Source organism: Typopeltis vanoorti, chromosome 21 (genome assembly GCF_054136105.1).
Source record: "Typopeltis vanoorti isolate ZY-2024b chromosome 21, IOZ_Tvanoo_1.0, whole genome shotgun sequence".
NCBI lineage: Eukaryota > Metazoa > Arthropoda > Arachnida > Uropygi > Thelyphonidae > Typopeltis > Typopeltis vanoorti.
The window spans coordinates 25,650,397-25,661,528 of NC_143569.1; positions in this window are offsets into that span (position 1 = coordinate 25,650,397).

Genomic DNA, 11,132 nt, shown 5'->3' on the forward strand with positions numbered 1-11,132 from the left:
TGCAGCTTGTGAAGGGAGGAATGAAGTAGCTTTTTCTATTTTAAATCGTACCAACAACTTATTAAAAACTACCACTGAACTCTCTCGAAACGTTCGCCTGTCTCTACGCTCTCTCCATCCTCTTATTCCACGCATATATGGAGTTCCAAAAATCCATAATGAAAACATCCCACAACGTCCCATTCAGGAAGGCATTGATTCTCCAAAGTACAAACTTTCTAAACGTCTTGCAAAATACCTCAAATATTTTTCAGGCAAGTCATCATCCTTTATCAATAACACAGCGGAGTTCGTATCATACATTAAGGATGCGACAGTTGATGAAGATGAAATCATGGCTATCTTCGACATAAAATCCTTGTTCACTAATATCTCAACAGACGAAATCATAACATTACTCAAAGACAAGTTATCCAAAGAAATGTTGGCCTTACTTACCCATTGCATCAAATCCGTTACTTTAGATTCCAAGATACTATATACAAGAAAAATCATGGTCTGGCGATGGGTAATCTTTTATCCCCTGTTCTTGCAAATATTTACTTGGAGGATTTTGAAGTCAAGGATATCTCTTCCTTTGCTTTAACACCTAAAGTTTGGAAACGTGGATGACATTTTCCTTATTTGGAGCCATGGACGTGATTCCCTAATGGATTTCCTGGAACATCTCAATAGTCGAATCCAAGTATAAAGTTCACAGCAGAGCTTGAAACTGATAGTTCCCTGCCTTTTTTAGATATAAAACTCACCCGCTCTTCTGGTAAACCTAAAATTTCGATGTATAGAAAGCCTACACATACTAACAGATATCTTCATAATCAGTCTCAACACTTCCCTCCCCAAAAACTTTGAATAATTTCTACCTTGGGACATAGAGCTCGCTCTCTTCTTGACGACCCAAATGAACTTCAAAAAGAAAGAAATCAACTATCTCAAAACTACTTTCGTAGTTAATCGATATTCTGAAAGAATTATTGAAAAATTCCTTCTTAATCCTCCTAGTCATCACACAGAAGAAATAAATACATTTATAGGCAATATATCTATTCCTTACATAAGTTCAGATAAAAAAAAATTAGCCAAGGTTCTAAAAAAATACAGTATCAGAACTTCGTTCACTCCACTTCCAAAAATCCTCTCTTTAATAAGCCACCTAAAACAATGTCATCATCATCTTAAATATCGTGGTGTGTACAAAATATGGTGTGATTGTGATATTCCTTATTTTGGCCAGACGGACAAATCTATTGATTTACGTATGAAGGAACACATGAGGGGCATTGCTTACAAGAGACAGCGATCTAGTGCTTTATCAAGCAATATCTTTTTCTCGGCTGATCCTAGTGATGAAAACACAAGTCATACAGTCCGCTGGGACAGATCTACTAACATCTTTCATTGTCATGATTTGGAGAGAAAAATCGTCGAATCTAGGGAAATCATCCTCAACCCTGAACATCTAAATAATAACTTGAGCTACAACCTCCCAGATAGTCATTCAGCTGTAATCATGTACTGGCATTCACATGATGCTGCAAGCATGCAATCTCCCAACAATGCAACAAACAAAAGAACAGCTTTAAATACAACTACAACGTTTTCATGCTAATTATGTATAGAGACTCTTTATGTTGTTCATAGTTTTTTTTTAACCTTCAGCGTTTAGTGATTTTTCTTTTCTATTATAATGTCACCCGATGAAGACTGTTATAAGCCGAAACTAGCCGTGTTTTACTATTAACCCCCCCTTTTTAACTTAACTCTCGGTTTAAGTCATTCAACTCATTTTACAATATGTATTTCAACCGAGACAATGTATATATATATATAACCTGAAATGTGGAAAGGCAGCTAGAGTAAATGATATTCGACCAGAAATGCTCAAATATGGAGGTATGAAAGTTTTACATTGGCCACAGTGCATAATTCAGAGAGCCTGGTCAGAAGGTTAAATTCCAGATAATTGGAGTAGAGCGCTTATAGTATCTATCTATAAAGAAAGGGAATAAAGCTGAATGTCATAATTCCTGTAAGGTAAAATAATAATAATAATAATAATAATCCCCCGAACGAACACGGCCTTGTCGTGGCGGTGGGGCTTGCATGCTTCAGTGATGTTGAGAGCTATTCAGGCGGTTGCACATAGCTGCCAGCAGGGCCACCCTTGTCTCGCAGGTCTCAACTGAGGAGCCAGACTAACAGTGTTCCATCCCCCATCTTAATGGTGAAAAGGAAGAAGAGATATGTACCGGATCAGTCGACGCCCGGGTCATCAAGGACTGCGTCAGATGTTGGGGATCCTAGGCATCATGTGACAAGTGGGCTACAGGACCCAGCTCTCCTTGCTAGGCAATCAGTAGGAAGCTGAAAGCGACTGGAAGAAACCAAACGTAAAAAATGGACTGTAAAAGAAAACAGAGAGATTATGAAATGTTTTTACAGATCAACACCAGAAAAACGAGGTTTCAGGAAGCGTATGCATTTAATTTGGAAACAAAAATTCCCAGAATCTGCAATAGCAGAACAAAGACTTATGGACCAAAAGAATTTTATTTTCCTAACAAAATATTTACTGAACTTGAGCTGCAAGAGTTACGTGATAAGCCAACAACTCCGGTAACAGAAAATCATCAGGAAGTAGCTATATCAAACTTTGGAATTCAACTCAGTAAACATCAAGCTGACGACATACCTCAGAATGTTTTGACAGAAGAGTAGTGTAAAATGAAGTCAGGGATATTTGAACATATGAACTCCATAAATGACCGTATATGACTACCACCATTAAAAGCTTTACAACAATCTAAGCTAAAACAGCTCCTCTTAGATGCAAATGCTGTAATTGAAACCATCACAACCAACAGTATAAGGGAAACAAATCAGCTTCTATACAGCACAGCCTATATCACTTCAGTGAAGCTTGTTTGCAAACCGAAAGAGCAAAAGCCGAGGATGAAACAATCTGCACCATGGAAAATCCGGTTAGAACGAAAGGTTAACAGGCTTCGAGCTGATCTAAGCAACTTAAAGAGTTTTAAAGAAGGATGGTTGAAAAATAATAACATCAAAAACAAACTGATCAACACATATAATTTGGCCAGCAAAACAATTGCTGAAGTTACCGAAGAGCTAAAACAAGGAATTACAGCGACTGCACAGAAAATCAAAAGATATGAAGCAAGAATAAACCAATATGTGCAAAATATGAAATTTCCACAGAACAAAAGTCAGTTCCTCCGGTCTCTCCAGAGAAATACAAATGCAAACCATCACTAACCAGGAAAAGAAGTAACACTCAAATTTTGGAAGTCAATCTGGGATAATCCTATTGAACACAATAAAGTTGCTCCATGGATTAAGGAAATTGAATCAGAAATCAAACAAAAACAAATGCAAAATGTCACTATCACTAAAGAAATGGCCAGTTCTCAAGCTAGAAAATTAAAAAAAATGGAGTGCACCTGGCAAAGACGAACTACATGGATTTTGGTTAAAACATCCAACCAGTCTACATGATTGAATGGCAGAACAATTTAATTATTTGTTGCAGTCTGGTTCAGTGGAAGACTGGATGATATCTGGGTGCACTTTTGTCTTCATGAAAGATAAGGATGCAGACCCAGTAACTATCGTCCAATAATATGCCTACTAACTATGGTTAAGCTGTTCACTGCAATCATAGCAAATTCCATATACCGTTACTTATCGGATAATCAGATTTATCCGATTGAACAAAAAGGAAATTTTCAAAAATCTAGAGGAACAAAAGACCAGATCCTTATTAATAAAATGATTCTCAGAAACTCAAAAAGACGAAAAACTAATTTAAACATGGCATGGATAGATTACAAGAAAGCATTCGATTCCCTCCCACACTCCTGGATCCTAAAATCACTAAAAATATTTAGAATTAGCGAAAACATGTGTTCGTTTCTGACTACTACTATGAAATCATGGAAAACAACATTAATACTGAATCATGAACGATTTGGAGATATCAGCATTAAACGTAGAATTTTCCAAGGTGAGTCCTTGTCACCATTGCTCTTCAACATTTCTTTGATACCTTTGTCTCTGATTCTGAAGAAAACAAAACTTGGATATGAAATTCCTAAATGTAATATTAAAATTTCCTATCTGTTGTATATGGATGACTTGAAGCTATATGGAAAATCGGCCCAGCAAATAGACTCTTTATTGAACATAGTTCGTATTTTCAGTCAGGACATCAAAATGGAATTTGGTTAAGATAAATGCGCAATTTTATCTATTAAACGAGGAAAAATTAATGACACTAACAATTTTAATTTTGATCAAGAGAAATATATAAAAGCAATTTCAGCTGACGAACACTATAAATACCTAGGAATATTAGAAGCCAATGATATTCTCCACTCGAAAGTTATACAACAGGCAGCATCCGAATACATCTAAATAGTTAGAAATATTATAAAAACAAAACTAAATGGATTAAATACATTTAGAGCAACGAATTCTTGGGCTATACCAGTGATCCGGTACACAGATGGCATAATAAATTGGACAAAAGAAGACCTGGACAAACTAGACCGCAAAACTAGAAAACTAATGACTATGCATCATGTATTACATCCACAAAGTGATGTTGACCGGTTGTACCTACCGAGGAAAATAGGTGGACGGGATCTGCTGCAAGTGAGACAGACTGTGGAAGATTTTTGGTTTAAGAAATTACATCGACAATAGCTCTCAGCCAAATGCTTCAAGCAATTACACAAGAGAGCCTTATAAAAGCAACAGGAAACAAATCCGATTACAAAAAGGAATAACAAAATATCCGATATGTGCGATGGAAAAATAAGCCCTTGCATGGCCAACTTCTTCGAGATACTGAGGACAAAATTGATGTGAACAAGACATGGCAATGGCTACAACAAGGATACATTAAAAAAGAAACAGAAGGATTTATTCTAGCAGCTCAAGAACAGACATTACAAACTAATGCAATGAAAGCAAAATTTTTCAACATCAATAATAACAGCAAATGCAGATTATGCGATTAGAAAGATGAGACTGTAGAACATCTAATCAGTGCCTGCAGCAAAATAGCACAAACTGACTATAAATACCGACATGATCAAGTGGCCATAATAGTTCATTGGCATGCATGCAAAAAATATGGCTTTCCTATTTCTGATAACTGGTGGTTGCATAAAATAGAGACGGTAGTGGAAAACGAAACAAAAAAATTTCTCTGGGACTTTAGAATACAAACTGATCTGCATTTGGAACACAATAGACATGACATCACAATTATCGAACGTCGACAGGTTTGGATTATCGATATTGCGGTACCCAGTGATAACAACATAAACAACAAAGAACTGGAAAAAAATTCTAAATATCGAGATCTGGCAATTGAAGTTGGCCGACAGTGGCTTAAACACACCAAAGTCATTACAATAGTTATCGGTGCACTTGGTGAAACTTCAAAGAAGCTGTCCAACTATTTACAGCAATTAAAAATCAATGAAGTAACCGCATATGACCTACAAAAAACAGCATTACTTGGAACATTTCAAATTTTACGACGCTACCTGACGGACTATTCTTAGATTCTTGGGTAGAATCTGAATTGTTCTGCATCACCAGTCAAATTTTTTTTATATGATATTTTGTTTTGATTGTGTATCAATTATGTGAATAATAATAATAATAATAATAATAATAATAATAATAATAATAATAATAATAATAATAATAACTCCCTTATAGTGAAGTAGGCAAGGTCTTTTAACGCTATCCAGCTTTTGTGAATTGAGTGGAAGTGTCTCCACTGGAAGCCAATTAGATATAGCTGTCCATGAATATCAGTTATTATAAGCGGCCATTGATGAAGATGCTGGCAAACAAGTTATGGCAAATAAGTACCATCGCTTGGTACCTAACCCTAATGTTGCTGTGTGAAATAATGTGGGTTCTTGAGTTTATAGGATGAAAAACCAGAGATTCCTGGAGAAAAGCCTCACGCGATATAACTTGTGGTGCAAGAACATTATCTGTATATTAATAAGTTATCTGTTTCGCCCTCTTCGATGGTATCTCCACCTTGTGGTGGGGAGATTGCTCGTCCAGGTGATTTGGAGGTATTCCAGATGTAGCATAGTTACAAGTAGGATCTACAATACCGAACAAGTAAAAGGGTAGGAACCAGAGAAGGGAGATACCTTTTTTTCTCCATGTCTGATGTTGTAGTGATGGGATGACTACATGGTTAATGTTATAAATAAATAAAAAGTGACAATAATATTTAAAAAATCCCCGCGAATTACGAAACTAGGTAATAGGTTTGCAAACTGAACTGTTCACAATGGTAGCAGACTGGAACTAATTAATTTCGAGTTAACATGCAATATAAAGGCGCTTTATTTAAACAAAGATCTCTTCGACGTATTCTTGACGCACTTTATTATTATAATCTACATATCTTACCTATAAAGGAAACCAAATTGCGAAGTCATGGAAACTTACAGACAAATAATAGAACAATATTTTTGAGTACAGCATATGATGACAGAAATGAAAATGGTATTGGTTTTATTGTACAAGATAAAAATATGTGTAAAACGTTTCATGCCAGTGGATGATCGACTCTGTTTTATCTATAGTTTTGTATATTTCTGGTTGATATTGCAATTATCAGTGTTTATGCAGCAATAGTCGAGAAGGATGATAATTTCAAAAACTAATTTTATGAGGAACTAGAAAGAATGTATGATTCTTTACCTGGTGATTGTATTGTAGTTATGGATGGCACTACACTAAAATAGAAAAAGAACAAGAATATAGAACAACGATTGGTCCAAGTAGTTTACATGACATCAGTAATGACAATGGGTTTAGAGCTATTAATTTTGCATCCTCTAGAAGACTTAAAGTTATTAGAATATGCAGGACAGTAAGCAAATAAATGAATCATATAATGACCAATAATAGGCACAAATCTTGCATGAAAATGTTTGTACATATAGAGCAGCTAATGCAGATACTGATTATTACCCAGTAATATCACATTTCAGGCAAAGGTTTCTGTTAAATGGAGAAATGTTAACAGAAACAGAAAAATACTAATCGATATAATATCGAAAAATGTGAGGTAAATTTACGAAAACCATAAGAAGGAAATATAAAGCAGGAAATCGAATATTAAACTCTCCTCTACCTGAGAGAAATATAGATTGGATATCTATAACACATATAAATTGGAATGAAGAGATGGCAGTTGGGAGAAAAGATAATTAATTTTTGCAATTTTTGAGAGACAAGTACCTTGGGGAACATGTAACAATGGGTACACGAGGATCAGAGCTCTTGGATCTGATCATTTTATCAGATAATGTTATTATAAATGGAGTCAAATTTTCCATCAGTTGGTGACAGGGATCGTTAGGTGATCGCTTGGAGGGTGACTAATCATATGAGGTCTTCGGTTGAAAGCGATTTATGTGGAACTATAAGGCTGGTGATTATGAGAAACTTGTAGCAATAACATGGAATGAGGAACTGGATGGAAAGGATACTGATTTTGCTTGAGCCCTCAAGAACTCTCTAGTGGAGGCAGTATCAGAATGTATACCAAAGGTTAAGAGGTTAACTGTAGCATTGTGGGAAATGGATGAATGAAGAGGTAAGGCATGCAATCTGGAAGAAGACGGTATTATGGAAACCCGTGGCGTGAAGTGAGGATGGCTTGGTTAGGATGGCAAAAGAGTAGTATGAGAAACGGCTAGCTCAAGAGGCTAAAAAGTATTCCATGGAGTTTTTCCATATGTAGCCAGTAGAAGAGAGAATGATTATGGAAAGATACTATTAGTAGTTGAAACTGGTAGAATGCCACAACTGCATGAGATGTTTAATGAGTATTTCATAAAGGTATTTCATTCTTACGAATGTAACATCGCGCAGATGAATAAAGTGGAGGAGAAGGTACTCATAGTGAGTGAGCAGGAGGTATGTGAAGAATGGAGTAAACCTGAGGTTAAATTAAGCTGTTAGACTTGATGGTATATCACCACGTGTTTTGAAGGAGTGTTCCAGGGAGTTAATAACACATTTGACACATCCTTGATACATTTTACGCATTTGACGAGCCTTGCACTTGGCCGAGTTCTAAAGCAATAGAGAGAGGATAAAGTTGATATAGTTGATAAAGAGGATATTGTTCCGTTTCAAAAGGGAGATGATAACTAAAAATTGGAATTGTAGACCAATATATGTGACTGGAATTGTGGTTAATGTATAAGAGAAATTAGTCAGGACCAAGATTCAAATTGGGTCGATTACAGTACCTATTGGATGGTCAGCAGTTTACGTAAAGTCAGCAGAGTTTACAGAAAGAAGATCGTGTTTTAATAATCTGCTTACTTATTATAACAAGGTGACCAATGCATTGGATAAAGGGGATGCATGCATTTTAGATTTTGCAAAGGCTTTTAATAGATTTCCACATGACAAACTGGTGAATAACTTTTAAAGCAGCGGTTGCAAACTGGCGCCCACGGGCAGTATCCGGCGCGTGAAGGCTTCGTATCCGGCCCATGACCTTAATGATTTCTTTTCTAAAAATCAATGTTTCTAACATCCTGCAGGGATTAAAACAGGAAAAAAATCAAACTTCTAAATGTTTTCTGACAGCTTTAAACAAAAGTAAAACTTATTATTACAATTCTTTGAACCATGTTTCTATCATCAAATGTTGGCAACACTGAACGGAAGTTACTTGTCACTCAGATATTTTAAGCCATGTGATGCAATGTGAATAAGTTACAGGTTACCATTGTAATATAATAGCGTGCTAATAAAAAGTTACTTCAATAACTTATATATATTTATTTTTTTGCCCATAGAAAAATGGGAGAAGCAGATTTCTTTGTGGAAGTAAAAAATATTCCAACATGTTTGATATGTAGACAAAGTGTCGCCGTGGTGAAAGAATATAACCTAAAACGCCATTATGAAACGTACCATAAGAACTGTGATAAATATACAGAAAAGGTGCGTGATGACCAGAGCCGACTCTACCGAAGGTGCAAGAGGTGCATTTGCACTGGGTGGCAAGTTTTTTTGAGGCGGCAAAGTTGGCATAAACTATACGAAAAATAAAGGAGAAGAGGCGGCAAAAGATGGTACTGCACTGGGCGACCCTGGTGATGACAAACGTAAAGATTTAAAAAATGAAATGAAGTTTCAACAGAGGATATTTTCGAATGTTATCACAACAAGTGATGCTTCTGTTAAATGTAGTTACGTCATAAGTGAAAAAATTGCTCGGGCTTCGAAACCTTTTACTGATAGAGAATTTATTAAAAATTGTATTTTAAGTGCAGTCGAAATCATATGTCCGGAAAAAAAGCAAGCATTTCAAAAGTATAAGCATATCAAGAAATACACAGTTGCGGAGCGTGTTGAAGATATAGCAGAGAACTTGCTAGATACATTGCGTGAGAAAATAAAGAGTTTTGTTGCATTTTTCATTGCACTTGGTGAATGTGTAAGACATTATTAATACTTCCCAGTTAGCAATATTTATTCGTGGCGTTGATGACGATATGAACATGACTGAAGAACTATTGGATATATCAGGAACAACGACAGGAAATTACTTATATTTGCGAATTGAGAAATATCTTGAAAATGCTCACGCAGACTGGTCAACATTAGTAAGTAAGTGAGACCACAGATGGGGTTCCTGCTATGGTTGGTGTTAACGTCGGACTTGTTACAAAACTTCAAATGAAAAAGGAAATGTTGTGGAAGGACAAACTTAAATCGTTTCATTGCATAATATATCTGGAGTCACTTTGTGTTAAAAAACTAAAGATGGAACACGTCATGATGTAGTAATTAAAACAGAAAACTGGATACGCTCTCATGCCTTGAATCATCAACAATTCAGTGCTTTGTTGGATTAATTGGATTTCCTCGGATTTGCCATGCCCGTACTCACTTTAGTGAGTACGGGCATGGCAAACCCGAGGTACCAGATGATGGACCATGCCTTACTTCATGCAATATATATCTGTTATATTATTCTGTATTCTGTAGACTGGTCCCTCCTCTTCTTTCTTTGCTTCTTTCTCCTCTCCTTGCTCCTTCCTCCTGATGCTATTAGAGTATTCGAGGGCTAGGGGTGAGTCTTTCCTATCTTGCTAAGTCATTTCGTCTTATGCAGCCACCGAAGGAGGCAAGCTAGCCTCAATAGGTGCCCGGTCCCAAGCCCAGATAAATGCGAGGGTTGATGTCAGGAAGGGTATCCGGTCGGAAAACTTCAATGCCAGCTCAAACTGTGATACGAGTCAAAGAGAAAATGATAGAAGGGCTAGGGCGTACCCCTTAAGCGACGCGCAGCCACATTGCCCTACAGTTGCGAGAAGTGGACGAGGGCTACCGCATCAAGGGCGGGTGCGGTTAAAGAAGCGAGCCCAGCAGGTGGAGAGGATGTTGCGAGTGGGAACACTGAATATTGGTAGCATGACTGGAAGGGGAAGAGAGGTGGCAGACATGATGAGGAAGAGGAAGTTGGACATTTTATGTGTGTAGGAGACAAGGTGGAAGGGGGAAAGGCAAAGGAACTGGGAGATGGATATAAATTGTTCTACTCTGGAGAAAATAACGAGGGAAGGCATGGTGTAGGAATTGTGGTGTGTGGCAGAATGAAGGGTGAAGTACTGGAAGTGGGTAGAAGGAACGACAGGATCATGCGAATGAAATTGGATCTTGGAGAAGAGCGGGTGGTCATATTATGGGTATATTCCCCACAAGTTGGTTGTACAGCAGAGGAGAAAGATGAGTTCTGGAACATGTTAGATGAAGAAATGAAGGGATTGGAAGAAAATGAGATGGTGATTGTCGGAGGAGACTTGAACGGACACATAGGAAGACAGAATAGAGACTGCGAAAGGCTGCACGGTGGCCACGGAGAGGGAATGATGAACCAGGAAGGAGAGAGGGTTGTGGACTTTGAAGTAGCGTTTAATCTGGCAATTGTGAACTCGTTTTTCTACAAGAGGGAAGAATATTTGATAACATTTAGGAGTGGTAACAACAGTTCACAAATTGACTACATTTTGACTAGAAGAAAACATCTTAAGGTT